Source organism: Mobula birostris, chromosome 1, assembly GCF_030028105.1.
Source record: "Mobula birostris isolate sMobBir1 chromosome 1, sMobBir1.hap1, whole genome shotgun sequence".
Taxonomy (NCBI): Eukaryota; Metazoa; Chordata; class Chondrichthyes; order Myliobatiformes; family Myliobatidae; genus Mobula; species Mobula birostris.
Window position 1 is genome coordinate 26,074,433 of NC_092370.1, and position 17,240 is coordinate 26,091,672.

Genomic DNA, 17,240 nt, shown 5'->3' on the forward strand with positions numbered 1-17,240 from the left:
CTTAACCACCCTTTGTGGCCACTTTCAGAGAAGTATAAACTTGGAGCACAAGATCCCTTTGTTCATTAACACTGTTAAGGGTCTTGCCCTTAATAATGTATGCCTCTTTACATTTGACCTACTAAGGTGCAATACCTCACATTTATCCAGGTTAAACTGTTGTAACTATATGTTATAATTATGTGGTTTTTGTTAGTTTTTTAAGTCGGTTTGTCATGTGTTTCTGTGATATCATTCTAGAAAAACATTGTATCATTTCTTAATGCATGCATTACTAAATGACAATAAAAGAGGACTACGTGTCCTCATAACCTAATCTAAACTCCATCTGCTACTTCTCCACCCATATCTGCAAATGATCTATATTCTGCTGTATCCTTTGCCAGCCTTCTACACTATTCACAACACCCCTAATCTTAGTATCATCCGCAAGCTTACAAATCCATCTATCTACATTTTCATCCAGGTCATTTATATACACACACATCAAAAACAGCCATGAAGTGGCTTGGTAAGTTCTGCTTTCAAAGGTAATAGTTGTGACATGTCCTAAATGATACAACTTTAAAGGAGGTGGAGAGTGAGAAAGAAATTATTTGTTCAAAGATGTAAGAGATTAGCGAAAACCTTTATAAAACATTAGTTTGGTCACAGATAGTGTACTGTATCTTGTTTTAGAAGTCCTTGCCACAGGGTTCAAGGAGACTATTTCCAAGGACGAGGGGTTACAGAAACACAGATAAAGTACGGTGTAAGGAGGAGGCCAGGAATTATAGAATCACAGAGTTGTATAGAACAGTGACTGGTCGTTTAGTTCCCCACCCCCATCGTTATTGGCTATGATGCCATCTAAAGGCTGATTTCTACTTGTGCGTCAACTCGACGCCGTAGGTACAGCGTCACCACAAACCCTACGCAGAGCCTACGTGGATCCCTACGCCGTAGCCTGATGTGCACCTCTCCCAAAATATAACTGCGCGTTGCAGCAACGCAGACCACAACAACTGTGATTGGTCCGCCTGGTAGCATCGTATTTCCTCCTACGATGCAATAGCTTCCCATTGGCCGACTGAAGGTCAGGGAAGGAACTCTGGCTGCAATGCTTTCCATAAAGCTTTACAGACCTCCGAAACTATGGAGGACACGTTTCACTTTTACGAAAAAAGACGCTCGCTTTAAACTTGTTTACCCCGAGAAAGACTACCATGACCATGAAGCCTTGCATGGACAGGTGTGTGCGCATGCGTGATGTGCCCAAATTGCAAAGCGACGCAGACACACCAACGCACAAGTATAAATGTTCACAACGTGTGTAGGTCACTTGCGTAGGTTACGGCGTCGAGTTGACGCACAAATATAAATCAGCCTTGTTGCTCATCCCATTTTCTTACATTAGACCTGTAAACCTCTGTAAGTGCCTTTCAAACATTGTAATTGTATCTGCCTCTTCTCTGGATCATTTCAGATAACGACCTCTTTCTGTGTGAAAAACCTGCCCCTTTCTTTTAAATTTCTCCCCCTTGACGTTACCCTGAACTTTTTAGTTCCGGACTCCCTGCCTGGGAAAATAATCTAGCTATTGGAATGAAGATGTATGTAAGATGGTAAGAGGCATAGATAGAGTGGAAAGCCAACACTTTTCTCCCAGGGTGGCATTGGCAAATATGAGGGGGCATAATTTTAAGCTGTTAGGAGGAAACTGGAGGGGAGAGGTGTCAGAAGTAAGTTTTTTTTTACATAAAGAGTGGTGTCTGTGTTTGTGGAATGCACTGCTGGATGTGGTGGTAGAGGCAGGTACCTTAGGGACATTAAAGAAACCCTTAGATTGAAATTCATGGATGAAAGGGCCATTTGGGAGAGAAGGGTTAGAATGATCTTGGATTTAATTAAAAGTTTGACACAACACCACGGTCCAAAGGGCCTGCACTGTGCTGTATAGTTCTATGTTCTGTATGAAACACTCCGGTTCTGTCCGCTGCGGAAGTCTAGGGAAAACAATCTCCGCCAAACGTGTGAGATTGAACCCCATTTGTGTGGATGATGTGTGATTCATTACCCTGTTACAAATAAGTATTATGAAATATACTTTAATATGAAGGACACAAGTTTAAGGTGCTGGGGAGTGGGCACAGAGCAGATGTCAGGGGTAAGTTTTTTACTCAGAGAGTGGTGAGTGCGTGGAATGGGCTGCCGGCAATGGTGGTGGAGGCGGATACGATAGGGTCTTTTAAGAGACTTTTGGATAGGTACGTGGAGCATAGAAAAATAGAGGGCTATAGGTAAGCCTAGTAATTTCTAAGGTAGGGACATGTTCGGCATAACTTTGTGGGCCGAAGGGCCTGTATTGTGCTGTAGGTTTTCTATGTTTCTATGTTCTAATAACAGACAGCACACTGCATACAATTAAAAGATTTAGATTTATAATTAGTTAAGAAAGAACAAGAAAAAGAAAAGGGCCCATTTTAATGAAACAGTCTAATGTGCACAGGTTGGAGCTCACAGTTTCCCTGTCACTGATCCTCCTTCGATCTCACCACAGGCTTCGTCAAATCACAGCCTCGTACCGGGTCAAATCCTACGACCTCTTCTCTCCAGTGGCTTCAAAAGCCCCAAGCCCTACCTTAGTGTCCCTCTCCAGAGAAACCTCCCCTTGATCCGGCCATCCTAATTGGATGCACACAATTCTCCTATGTCTTATCTTCAGCAGTAACCCAAACAAGCAGCTTGCACAGAACAGTAAAAAATATGAACCCGGGCACTACATATACTGTCCGTGACTCCCGTATTTTAACAAACCTCTATAAGGCCACTCCTCAATGTGGATAGGTGGTCTGAAACTCATCTGGAAGTCAAATTTGATATCATACCTGAAAACCATTTTAAGAGTACATAGATCAATGCCAAGGGATTATCCAAAGGCAGCAGCGGAGCTTCACATGGTTAAATTGGGGAGGGGACAGGAGAGGGATTACTGTACACACAGCACCATACGACAGATTAGCAATCTGGTAACCTGGAGGTCCTGATGAAGGGTCTCAGCCCAAAACGTCAACTTTTTTCCATAGATGCTGCCTAGCTTGCTGAGCTCCACCAGCATTCTGTGTGTGATGCTATGTTTAGATGATCCTGCTGAGATGCAGCACATGGCGCTGAAAAGGAGGGGAGCTGGACAGATTATTGGGAGAGGAAGTTATGATGATGCAGGAAGAAAAGATATTGCAAGTGATTCCCTGGTTTTGATTGGATGGAAGAAAAAGTAATTTACTGAGTGTGGCCCACCTAGCAGAGCAACGGTGGAGAGGGAATGGAGGAAGGAGCTGTGGCCAGGTTACAGATAGACTGACAAAGATGAGGAAGAACAGATTATCTTTGGCACAATTATATAGGATGTCATGGTGACCCTGGACAAGTATCAATTTGCATATTTGAAAACCTGACAGAAGCTCTGAGAGTGGTAGGAAACAATTTGGGAGGCCTTAGCTTCTCTGTGGACATTGGAGAGGTAGCCTGGAGGTTTGCAAGAGACAAAGTGGCAATAGTTTATTTTTGGGGAGGGGGGGTAACATTGGAAGACGGGAAGAGAAATTGGACAGCTCTTTAGAGAAAACAATAAAGCAACCATTTAGGGGAGAAAGAAGCTGATTTAATAAAAGAATGCAGGAACTGTATTTCACGGACCTGCTGAGCTTGGAGTGGGCAAGCAGGAGGAAATGGGGGAAGAGAGACAGCTTGGAAAGACTTAGATGTTTGGAAGTACACACACAAACTTCTGGAGGGACTCAGCAGGTCAGGTAGCTTCCATGAAAATGAATATACAGTCAGTGGAAAGGAAGGGGAATGAATGCACCAGAATAAAAAGGTGGGGGGAGGGGAAGGACGACAAGCTGGAAGGTGACTAGTGAAGCCAGGTGGGGGGGAAAGGTGAAGGGCTGGAGAAGAAGAAATCCGATAGGAGAGGGGTGTGCACCACGGGAGAAAGGGCAGAAGAAGGGGCACCACAAAGAGTTGACAGACAAGTGAAGAGAAGAGGTAAGAGGCCAGAGTGGGGGATGGAAGAAGAGAGAAAGGGGAGGGGAAAAGAAAAAAATTATCCACAGGAGAAATCGATGTTCATGCCATCAGGTTAAAGGCTACCTAGACGGAATATGAGGTGTTGCTCCTCCATCCTGAGACTGGCCTCATTAAGGCAGAAGAGGAGGCTGTGCATCGACATGCTCGAATGGGAATGAGGATAGGAATTAAAATGGTTAGCCACTGGGAAATTCCACTTTTGCCGGATGGAGTGGAAGAGCTTGGCAGGGGAATCAGGAAGGGAGTGATCCTGTGGATAGAAAGTAGAGGGTGGGGATGGGGGGGGGGGGGAGTAAAGATGTGCTCAGTGGTAGGAGCCCATTGAAGATGGCAGAAGTTGTGAAGAATGATGTGTTGAATGTGGAAGGTTATGGGCTGGTAATTGATTCCCTTGTCCATTCATCTCTCCCCACTAATCTCCCTTCTGGCACATCACTACAAGTGAGAGAAATGCTACACCTGTCTATTCACCTCCTCCCTCACCTCCGTTCAGCGCCCCAAACAGTCCTTCCAGGTGAGGCAACACTTCTCCTATGAATATGTAGGCGTTGTCTATTATATCTGGTGCTCCCTATGAGGCTTCCTCTACATTGGTGAGACCCAATGTAAACTGGGGGAACCACTTTGTTGAGCATCTCTGCTCCATCCACCAAAAGCAAAGTTTCCCAGCGTCCAACCATGTTAATTCCTATTCCCCATTCCCATTCTGACATGGTGCTCCATGGCTTCCACTTTTGCCTTAATGAGGCCGCTCTCAGGGTGGAGGAGCAACACCTCATATTCCGTCTAGGTAGCCTCCAACCTGATCTCATGAACATCCTTTTGGTAATTTTGTTTTTCTCTTTTTTTCCCCTCCCTCTTCTTCCATTTTGCATTCAGGCCTCTTAACTCTTTTTCTCACCTACCTATTATCACCCCCTGGAGCCCCTTCTACTTCCCTTTCTTCTAAGGTCCACTCTCCTCGCCAATTAGATCCCTTCTTTTCCAGCCTTTACCTTTCAAACCTACCTATCACCTTCGAACTTGTGCTCCTTCCCCTCCCCCCACCTTTTTATTCTGGTATCTTCCCCTTCCTTCCCAGTCCCAATGAAGGGTCTCAGCCCAAAATGTCGACTGTTCATTCATTTCCAGAGCTGCTGCCTGACCTGCAGAGTTCCTCCAGAATTTCATGTGTGTTGCTCTGGATTTCCAGCATCTGCTGAATTCCTTGTGTACTTAGATGTTTGTCCTAGTGATCTGGAAAAGGGAGATAACTGCAGACACAGGTGAGTAGATAGTCTCCAAGGCCAAAAAAAAAAATTAATGCGCTTATAGCATTGATAGAGATGAGTGTGGAGGAGGCAGGGGAAGTGCTGAAGATGGTTTTCCTAGTCAAGATTATTTCTGCATTCCATTATGAAATGAGAGCATTCTCCAATACTGTGTCATGTGCTCAAGTCAAATCCAATAGTGAATGACTAAACTAATTGAATGCTATTTCAATAACATTTCCCTTGGGCTGAAGGGAGCAGAGGTTAAAGCAGCAACAAAGTGAGTTGCCAGGGTGAGAAGAAATAATAGTTATAGAGGAGAAAGGTTGAGCTGATTAGAAGCTTTTGCAAATGGAGGTGAGTTTGAAAAATTAGTTGAGGAAACCTTAAAGTTTGCCCTAATGAAGTGGAAGGAAGAAAAATAGCATTATCAATAGACTGGACAGTCTTAGTGACAAAGGAGGCTATAAGTTCTCCACAGTTATTATCTCCTCTCCTCATCGTTAGTAGATACATCCCAGTCTATTACAGGTAAAGCCCTCCCAACCACTGAGAACATCTATATGAAACTCTGTCGCAGAAAAGCAGCGTCCGTCATCAGGGATCCCCACCACCCAGGACATGCTCCCTTCTCACTACCCAACAGGATGAAGGTACAAGAGCCTCAGGATTCACACCACCAGATTCACAAACAGATACCACCCCTCAACCATCAGCCTCTTAAACCAAAGGGGATAACTTCACTTGAAATCTCACAACCAATGGATTCACTTTCAAGGACTCCTCATCTCATGTTCTCAATATTTATTGTTTATTTATTTATTATTATTGTTTCTTCTTTTTGTATTTGCGCAGTTTGTTGTCTTCTGCACTCTGATTAAACGCCCTAGCTGGGTGGTTGTTCATTGATTCTGTTATAGTTATTATTCTGTAGATTTGTTGAGTATGCCCACAATAAAATGAAACTTAGGGCTGTATATGGTGATATGTACAGTATGTATGTACTTAGAATTTTGAACTTTAAAAAGTACTTACATTTTTCTGCACTGAAGTTCTCCGTTACATACCCAGCCTGTCCACCAGCCTGCCTGAATGGCCTTGTAGTCCATCAATTTCTTCCTTACTTTTTGCCACATTTCCATTATCATTAGAAAATATCAAAATTTTGCTGAAAGCACCCAATTCAATTCACTAAAGCTATGCAGATATGATGTGGTCTTTTAAGAGACCCCTGGACAGGTACGTGGAGCTTAGAAAAATAGAGGGCTATGGGTAACCCTAGGGAATTTCTGAAGTAAGTACATGTTCAGCACAGCACTGTGGGCCGAAGGGCCTGTAATGTGCTGTAGTTTTTCTATGTTTCTAAAAGCAGTAGTGATCCCAAAGCTGAATCATGGAGAATGCTGTTGAATACCTCCCTCCGACAGATATGTTAACAAGCTTTACACTATCAACTTGTTGTGTAGTGTGAATGAAAGCTGATAAAGGAAAGAGCAAACGCCTGCTGTGAGTGGCGATCAGTGTGCTAGTTTGTGTGGATTGTGAGATAGAAATAGAAATAAAACACTAATTTATTCTTGTGGAAAATCCCATACTAATGGAGTAGGAATTCTTATGGATGAAAACATGGAAAAAGGAGTTTTAGGACATTGGGCAATATCAGAAAGAGTGCTCCTTGTTAGATTCAGAGGACAACTATTTGATTTAGCAATTGTACAGGTATATGCATCAACAACAGGTGGAACAAATGAGGATATAGATAAATTCTATGAAGAGCTTGAACAAGCAAAGAATGGATGCAAATCTCAAGATATTGTTATTGTCATGGGAGATCAAAATGCTAAAGTAGGACAAGGTGCTGATGGAAATACCATAGGAAAATTTGGACTAGGGGAAAAGAAATGAAAGAGGTGAGAAATGGGTAGAATGGTGCAAGATGAATAATCAGGCCATTATGAATACCTACTTTAAAAACCATCCAAGACGCCTGTAGATCTGAAAAAGTCCAGGTAATAACACTAGAAATCAAATTGACTTTATTACTATAAACCAAAGATTTAGAAACTCGGTGACTCAATGCAAAACATATCCAGGTGCAGACTGTAATAGTGACCATAACCCAGTAGTATGTCATGTAAATAAGGGGTAGGCCATTTAGAATGGAGTTGAGGAAAAACTTTTTCACCCAGGGAGTGGTGGATATGTGGAATTCTCTGCCCCAGAAGGCAGTGGAGGCCAAGTCTCTGGATGCTTTCAAGAAAGAGATGGATAGAGCTCTTAAAGATAGTGGAATCAAAGGTTATAGGAATAAGGCAGGAAATGGATACTGATTGTGGATGATCAGCCATGATCACAGTGAATGGCGGTGCTGGCTCGAAGGGCCGAATGGCCTACTCCTGCACCTATTGTCTATTGTAAAAGTAAAACTTAAAAAACTAAAGAAGCAAAATCCTTGACTACTTGCAGTTAATTAAAGAAGAAAACTTAAGGCAAAAATTTACAATTCAAGTAAGGAGTAGATTTCAAAACTTGAAATAGAATCTGTTGAAGATGATAGCAATCATGTAGAAATGAAATTTAACTCTCTAAAGGATGCCTTGGTAGAATCAAAGTTAGTGATTCCTAAAAAAGAAAAAAGTACAAAGAATAAATGGATGACAGATGAAATCAAAAATCTTTTTTTTTAATTTTATTTTTATTTGGATAAGGAATTCACAAATATCATGTACTTTTTTCACACATATAACCTTTTCCAGTTTTTTATATGTATAAAACTACAATTATTTATACATTCTTAAGTACACATTGAGATGATATAAAAGGAAAATAAACATTTAAATAGATAATTATGTACTGTGGTAAATCTAACCTATTAGGCTAAGTAATGGAATTAGTTGTTAAGAAAAATGGTAATAATAGTTTCCATATAACCCTTCTGGACCATTTCCACTGGTCCAAAATGTTGTATATAAGCCTATGTATCAACTATTGTAGGTGTTTATATCCTAATTTGTTCATGCTTGCTCCTGCCCGCAGACATAATTATCCAATCCCTATGTACTTATTTACTTAATTTTTTCATTTTTTTATCCCTTTCCCAAATCTTTCCCTTTACTTGTGTTAATTCTCTATTTTCCAAAAGAAAACAAAAAAAACAAACATTTAGACTAGGGGTGCTTACGTTAGCAATATTACTGTGTTGATGAGAAGAGCAGTATAAATCATTAGGAGAGTCATCTAAAGTCTGCTCGCATTGGGGTTATATATTCAATCCATTTATTCCAGATTTGATAAAATTTTTCTTTTTGAGTTCTCAGGGAGTAAGTCAACTTTTCCATTTTAAATATTTCCAAGATAATTTCGTACCAATCTTCTAATGTAGGTGGTATTGGATTTAGCCATTTTCTAGTGATTGATTTCTTACTTGCCGCTAAGAGGGCCTGCAGCAACTTTATATCTTCCTTCTGTTCAAGAAACAATACATGCCCCAAATAGAGCGTCTCAAAGTTCAGAGGTATCTGGGACCTAAGTACCTTAACTAATGTTCTATGAATACCTTCCCAAAATAGACTTAATTTAGGGCAATCCCAAAAAACATGAAAATGATTTGCCTCCTTGGAGCCGCACCTTCTCCAACACATCATATTTGTATCTTTATATTTTTCCTGATATGGGGTCTTGAAGTATCTTATAATGTTTTTCCAACAATGTTCTCTCCAAGTCAAAGAATTAGTCGAGGACCATTGAAAGCTGCAGATTTTCTCCCAAGCCTCCTCTGAAAGTACCAACCCCGCTTCTTTCTCCCACTTCTCTTTAATATACAGTGTATTTACATTTTTAGCATGGGAGAGTGCATTATATAAACGAGAAACTGACTTACTAGGTATTGAACTGCAAGCCGAATTCAGAATCTTGAAAAATTCTAATTCTACTGTTGATAGGTCTGTATATCTACAACTCTGGTTAACATAGTTTCGTACTTGAAGGTACCTAAAAAAGTCATTATGTTCTAGGCCATGTTTGTCCTGCAGGATTTGGAAACTTTGTAATACTCTTTTATCTATAAATGAGAGGTAGATTGTAAGACCTTCCTTTATCCATAGCTCAAATCTTTTATCTCCTCTGTTGGGAAGGAATTCGGTATCATATGCACACCATCTAAAGAGTTTTAACATGTTATTAATTCCATATGAATTAACCACCTTCTGCCATACTTTTAATGTAAGATTTATCCAAGCGTTTTTAAATTTTTCCAACTGGGCCATCAATCCTTTGTCAGCTATTGAGGCCTGAAGAGGAAAGCTGTCAACTAATCCAAATTCTATTTCCTTCCATCTAGCCTTATATTCCCTATTACACCAATATAACAGAGGGGTTATCTGTGAGGCATAAAAATAATTTCTCAGGCAAGGAAGAACCATACCTCCTCCTTCCTTCCCTAACTGTAAGGTGTTATATCGAATTCTAGGTTTCTTTCCTTGCCAAATGAAGCGGGAAATCCATTTGTCCCATTCCCTGAATTGATTATCATCCACCTCCACCGGTAAAGTACGGAAAAGATACAATAACCGAGGAAGAATATTCATTTTTATAGTATTTATCCTTGAATTTAAACTTAAAAAGGGGATAAGATTCCATCTATGCATATCTGCTTTTATCTCTGAGATTAATGGCCCATAATTTACCTGTGACAGTGTTGAAAGATCCTTCGGCAGGGTTATTCCTAAATATTTTAAATTTTTAGCTTCCCACTTAAGATCATATGTATCCTGCAATTTTTTGGATGGTGTATAATTTAGGGACATAACCTGCGTTTTCTTTACATTTATTTTATAACCTGATATTTTCCCAAAGTCATCCAACAGTGTAAACAATCCTATAAATGATTTTTCTGGTTCACTCAGATAGGAAATCAAAAATCTAATGGAAGAAAGGAGACAGAAGAAATCAAATCCTATAGAATATAAGTCCTTAGATAAAAAAGTTAAAAGCTTATGTCAAAAAGCCAAAGAAGAATGGTTAAACCAAGAATGTGAGCAAATAGAAAGAAACCCTATTACTGATCCAAAAAGGTTACATCAACAAATCAAGAATATCACTGGTAAAAAGCTCATCTGTTCTTCAGGTGGATGTTTGAAAGCAAAGGATGGCACCATTATCATGGAAAAAAGATGAGATTATAAACAGATGGACGGAGTATACTCAGGAAATGTTTGAAGACAATCAAGGCAGACAATTAGATCCAGGAAGATTGTTCCCGATGTTGGAGAAGTCCAGAACGAGGAGTCACAGTTTGAGGATAAAGGGGAAGCCTTTTAGGACCGAGATTAGGAAAAACTCCTTCACAAAGAGAGTGGTGAATCTGTGGAATTCTCTGCCACAGGAAACAGCTGAGGCCAATTCATTGGCTATATTTTAGAGGGAGTTAGATATGGCCCTTGCGGCTAAAGGGATCGGGGGTATGGAGAGAAGGCAGGTATAGGGTTCTGAGTTGGATGATCAGCCATGGTCATACTGAATGGCGGTGCAGGCTCGAAGGGCCCAATGGCCTACTCCTGCACCTGTTTTCTATGTTTCTATGAGGCGAAAAACCAGAAATTAAGAAAAACATTGAAGGTCCAAGTATTTTAAAATCTGAAGTTCGTAATGCAATAAATAAGATGAAGAAAGGAAAGGCAGCAGGTCCTGATGAATTAGTAGTAGAACAAGTTATCACTCTAGAAGATTATGGCATTGAAAAACTTACTGATTTAATCAATGACATTTATGAGACTGGAATAATACCAGAAGAGATGAAAAAAAAATCAGTATTCATCCCTCTTCCTAAGAGACCTGGAGCAATAGAATGTGAATTACATAGGACCATAAGTTTAATGAGTCATATCACCAAGATACTTCTGAGAATTTTGATGACAAGAGCTAAAAGTAAGATACAAGCTGAAATAGGTAAAGAACAATGTGGTTTCGTGAAAGACAAAGGTATAAGGATACTATCAGAACGAGCTATTCAAGTGCAAAAAGATTTGTTTGTTTGTTTTATTGACTACACAAAAGCATTTGATAAAGTGAAACACAATAAGTTATTTGAAATATTACAGAAAACTCTAGATCTAGAGTCAAAAGACCTCCGCCTAACCAGAAATCTGTACTGGGAACAAACTGCCACTGGAAGAATAGATGGAGAAGTGAGTCAGTTTATGAAAATCAAGAGAGGCATTAAACAAGGGTGTGTTTTCTCCCCTGATTTATTTAATTTGTACAATAAAACAATATTACAATAAATAAGAGACATCTTGGGAATCAAAGTTGGTGGTGAAAACATCAATAATTTCAGATATGCAGATGACACTGTGTTAATTGCAAGTACGGAGGAAGAACTACAAAACTTAATTGATATAATTGTTGAAGAAAGTGCAAAATTGGGTCTATCTATCAATTGCAAAAAGACAGAATGTATGGTGATACCCAAAAAGGAGAATCCTTTATGCGGGCTGAGAATAAACCGGAAAGACATGAAACAAGTACAGAACTTTTGCTACTTAGGAAGCTGGGTGACATCAGATGGCAGGTGCGACATGGACATCAAAAGAAGAATAGGGATGGCAAAAGACACCGTTACGAGAATGAATAGTATACTGACCAATACTAAACTAGGCATGACAACCCACCTCAGGGTACTGAAATGCTACATTTATCCAGTTACATTATATGCCTCAGAATGTTGGACAATACCTAGTAACACGAGGAAATGAATTGAAGCAGCAGAGATGTAGTTTTTGAGGAGGATGCAAAGAACATCATGGACGAAACGAATATCTAACGAGGATGTCATGAACAGAGCAAACACAAAAAGGGAATTAATGTATGAGATCATGAAAAGGCAATGTAACTTGATTGGACATGTGATTAGGAAAGAGGAGTTAGAATGCAGGGTAATTATGGGATAGCTTGAAGGGAAGAAAGCAAGAGGAAGACAAAGACAAATGATGATGGAGACAGCAGCCAGCGAACTGGAAATGAATACCAATGAATTGATTCATTTGACCCGAAACAGGAGTGTGTGGGCCATGGCAGTCAAAGCTCAAACTGGGCGTGGCACCTGATGATGATGATGGTGATTACTAATCAAGAACCTGTCATCCTCCGTTTTAAATGTACCCAATGACTTCAGCCATCTGTGGTAATGAATTCCACAGATTCACCATCTATAGAAGTTCCTTATTTCTGTTCTAAAGGGATGTCCTTCTATTCTGAGGCTGCGCGTTCTGGTCCTAGACTCCACCACTATAGGAAGCAACTTCTTCACATTACTCTATCTAAGCCTTTCAATAGTCAATAGGTTTCCATGAGATCCCCCCTCATTCTTCTAAACTCTAGGGAGTACAGGCCCAGAGCCTTCAAACGCTCCTCAAACGTTAACCTTTTCATTCCCAGAATAACCTTTTCTTAAAAAAGGGGCCCAAAACTATTCACAGTACTCCAAGGGCTGTCTGATCAACGTCTTATAAAGCCTTGGCATTAAGCCCTTGCTTTTATATTTTAGTCCTCTCAAAATGATTGCTAACATTGCATTTGCCTTCCTCACTAACAACTCAGCTTGCATGTTGACCTTTAGGGCAGGGGTTCCCAACCAGGAGTCCATGGATCCTTGCTTAATGCTATCCATTCATGGCATAAACAAGGTTGGGAGCCCCTACTTTAGGGAATTCTGCATGTCGTGGTGCACATCGGTACCAATGACATAGCAAGGAAGAGTGAGGAGGTCCTGGAGAGTGAGTATAGAGAGCTTGGTAGGAAGTTGAAAAGCAGGACCTCGAGGGTGGTAATCTCAGGATTGCTACCTGTGCTACGTGCCAGTGAGGGTAGGAATAGGATGCTCTGGAGGATGAACAAGTAGCTGAGGAACTGGTGTAGGGGGCAGGGTTTCAGATTTCAGGATCATTGGGACCTCTTCTGGGGCAGGTGGGACCTGTACAAGAGAGACGGGTTACACTTGAACTACAAGGGTATCAATATCCTTTCAGGGAGGTTTGTTAGTGCTACTGGGGAGGCTTTAAACTAGATTTGCAGGGGGATGAGAACCAGAGTGCCAGAGCTGACAGTGGGGCTGGGGTGAAAATAAATGATGTTAAAAATTCAAGCAAAGCCGCAAATAGAAAGGTTGTGAGCGGTGGTAAAAACCTTCTGAGGTGTATATATTTCAATGCTAGGAGTATTGCGGGGAAGGCAGACGAGTTGAGTGTGTGGATTGACACGTGGAATTATGACGTTATAGCAATTAGTGAAACTTGGCTACAGGAGGGGCAGGACTGGCAGCTTAATATTCCAGGGTTCCGATGTTTCAGATGTGATCAAGGCAGAGGAATGAAAGGTGGGGGGCGGGGGGGTAGCATTGCTTGTCAGGGAAAATGTTACAGCAGTGCTCAGACAGGACAGATTAGAGGGCTTGTCTACTGAGTCTTTATGGGTGGAGCTGAGAAACAGGATAGGTATGGCCACATTGGTGGGGTTGTATTATAGACCACCCAATAGTCAGCGAGAATTGGAGGAGCAAATCTGCAGAGAGATAGCAGGCAATTGCACGAAACATAAAGTTGTGGTGGTCGGGGATTTTAATTTTCCAATGACATTTTCCAGTGTCTAATCATCTGGAATTATTCCTACGGCCAGGGAGGATGCCAAATTCATTTCCAAAGGCGGAGTAATATCTTCCCTCACTTCTCATATTAACCTGGGATGTATCCCATCCAGCCCCAGGATTTATCCTAATGTTTTTCAAAAGTTCCAGCATTTCCTCTTTCTTGATGTCGACATGTTCTAGCACACCAGCCTGTTTAATGCTGCCCTGACAAACATCAAGGTCCCTCTTACTGGTGAATATCTACATTAATGACCTCCCTTGCTTCTTCTGACAAAAGAACATGTATCTCCTTCTATCCCTGATCTGTCCTACCCTCACTTTAGTCATCCTCCTATTCTTCACATACGTGTATAATGCCTCAGGCTTTTCCTTAATCCTACTCTCATGCCCCCTTCTGGCTCTCCGAAGTCCATTCTTCAGCTCTTCCTGGCTGCCTCAAGAGCTCTGCCTGATCCTTGCTTCTACGTCGCTTGTCAACCATGGTTCCTTCACCCTACCATCCTTTCCCTGCCTCAATGGGGCAAGCCTATCCAGAAGCCCATGCAAGTGCTCATCAATCCACATTTCCCTGAGTACATTCCTCTCCCTGCCTGAGGATATGGTAAAGGTCAGGGAGTTCTGGTCACCAAGAGATCTGACACCTGATCTAGCACCACTGGGGCATTGCCCAGCACCAGATCTAGTATGGCTTCTCCTCTCGCAAGCCTATTTACATATTGTATCAGGAATCATCCCCAGATCCACCTAACAAATTGTGCTGCATCCAAACCTTCCGCACTAAGGAGGTGCCAAGCAACATTAAGGAAGTTGAAGTCACCCATGACCACAACCCTGTTATTTTTGCACCTTTCCAAAATCTGCCTCCTGATCTATTCCTCTATGACTTTGTTGCCATTGGGTGTCTACGGAATAGCCCGAATAGGTGATTACTCCCTTCCTGTTTCTAACTTCCACCCACACTGATTCAGTAGTTAATCCCTCCACGATTAGCTTCACAAATACTTTGTAATAGTCTTTGATCAAAGACGACAATGCTGCCAAAATCTTAGAAGGAGAAATATGCTGATAATTATGAGTTCCCAAGAAGGTAGGCAGTGGTTAGACAACTGATCTGCTGCAGACAGGATGTGGCCTAGGTCCTTAGTGAATTGGAGTAAGTTCAGAAGGGCTTACAGTAATCATATACGCTGATGTCAATGTGGAAATAATCAAGATGATAATGTGGTTAACTAGATCAGCAAATTAGCAGATGACATCAAGTTTGGGGCGTAGTGGACAGCAAAGAAGACTATCAAAGCTTGCAGCTTGATCTCGACCAGCTGGGGAAATGGGCTCAAAAATGGCAGATGAAATTTAATGCGAGCAAGTGTGAGGTGTTGCACTTTGGAAGAACAAACTGGGGTTAGACTTACACAGAGAATAGTAGGGCTCTAAAGTGTGTGGTAGAACAAAGGAAACTGGGTACACAGATACAGTAGCATCATAGGTAGATAGAGTCGTAATGAGAACTTTGAGCACATTGGCCTTCATAGATCAGGACATAGAGCGCAGCAGTTGGGATATTGTTGAATTAAGATGTTGGTGAGACCTAAATTGGAGTATTGTGTGCAATCCTGGTCACCTACATACAGGAAAGATAGAAATAAGAATGAAAGGCTGCAGAGAAGATTTACAAGGATGTTGCCCGGACTTGAAGACCTGAGTAATAGGGATAGGATTTTATTCCCTGGGGTGCAAGAGAATTACAGGAAATCTGATAGAGGTATGCAAAATTATGAAGGATATAGATAGGGTGTATGCATTCAGGCCCTTTCCCCTCAGGATGGGCGAGATTAGAATATGAAATATTTAAGGGAAATCTAAAAGGGAACTTTTTTTACTCAGTCAACGTTGCAAGTGTGGAATGAGCTGCCAGGGAAGTGGTAGAGGCACGTGGTGAATCTCTAGAATTTATTGCCACAGACGGCTGTGGAGGCCAAGACATTGGTTATATTTAAAGCAGATGTTGATAGAATCTTGATTAGTAAGGGTGTCAAAGGTTACAGGGAGTCAGCAGAATGGGTTTGAGATGGAGAATTCATGATTGAATGTTGGTGCAGACCTGATGGGCCACATGGTCCAATTCTGCTCCTATGCCTTAAAGGTCTTCAAGTGTAACATTTAAGAGAAGTTTGAATAGGTACAAGGATGGGAGAGCATAACTAGTGCATATCAGGGAGACAATAATCAAAATTATCTACCTGATTTGCATTAGTCATACCACACAAAGGAAAATTCAAAGTCAAAATCAAATGTATTGTTATATGCACAAGCTCATTTATGTCCAGGTACAATGAAAAACTGGCTCACAGCAGCACATCGTATCTGATAAACAGCATTCACAAGAAAAGCATAAATTCAACATAATTGCAGTGGCTGTTGGAAATAAAACAGTCTATACCAACAAGTCACTTTAGGAGTTTCTCAGGACAGTGTCCTAAGCCCAATCACCTTCAACTGCTTCATTTCAACAACCTTGCATCGTGTAGGCAGAACTGAGGATGTTCACTGATAATTCCATAATATTAAACTGTATTCACAACTGCTCAGCAAATGAATCAGTTGATGCCTGCATGCAGCAACAGCTAGACAACATTCAGGGATAGGTTGATAAATGACATGTAGCATTCATACCACATAAATCATATGCAATAGCCATTTCCAACATGAGAGAGTCCAGCCACATGATACTTATTGGTATTACCATACCCAGGTTCTTCACCCTTAACATCCTGGAATTCATCATTGATGCAAAGCTCACTTGAACAAGTCACATAAATACCAATGGTTACATGTGCTGGTCAATGGCTAGGTAATGAGATTGCTCTGAGAGCTAGTGCAGACATGATGGGCCAAATCCCTTCAACCTTTGTTGTAAAGATGTTGTTGTGTGAATGAAGTCACTGGAGAAAATTACTAGTAGATACAAAGCAGCTTCTTTATTCGACAAAACAAGGTACAGCCGGAATAATATGGAAACACTTTCGGCGGAAAGGTCTGGTGACCCAACGTAGGGCTCGGTATTTTATGTGCCAAACATCATATGACAACTCCATATTTACAATGTATGGACAATGCTTTCTTTGAAACTACATACAACCTTCACACCTCCTGATTCACATCCACACCACAGACATCCAAATGAATTTTAATCAGCATTGTCTGTCCAGGATTCACAGCTTTGGAAACATAGAAAACCCACAGCACAATACAGGCCCTTCAGCCCACAAAGTTGTGCC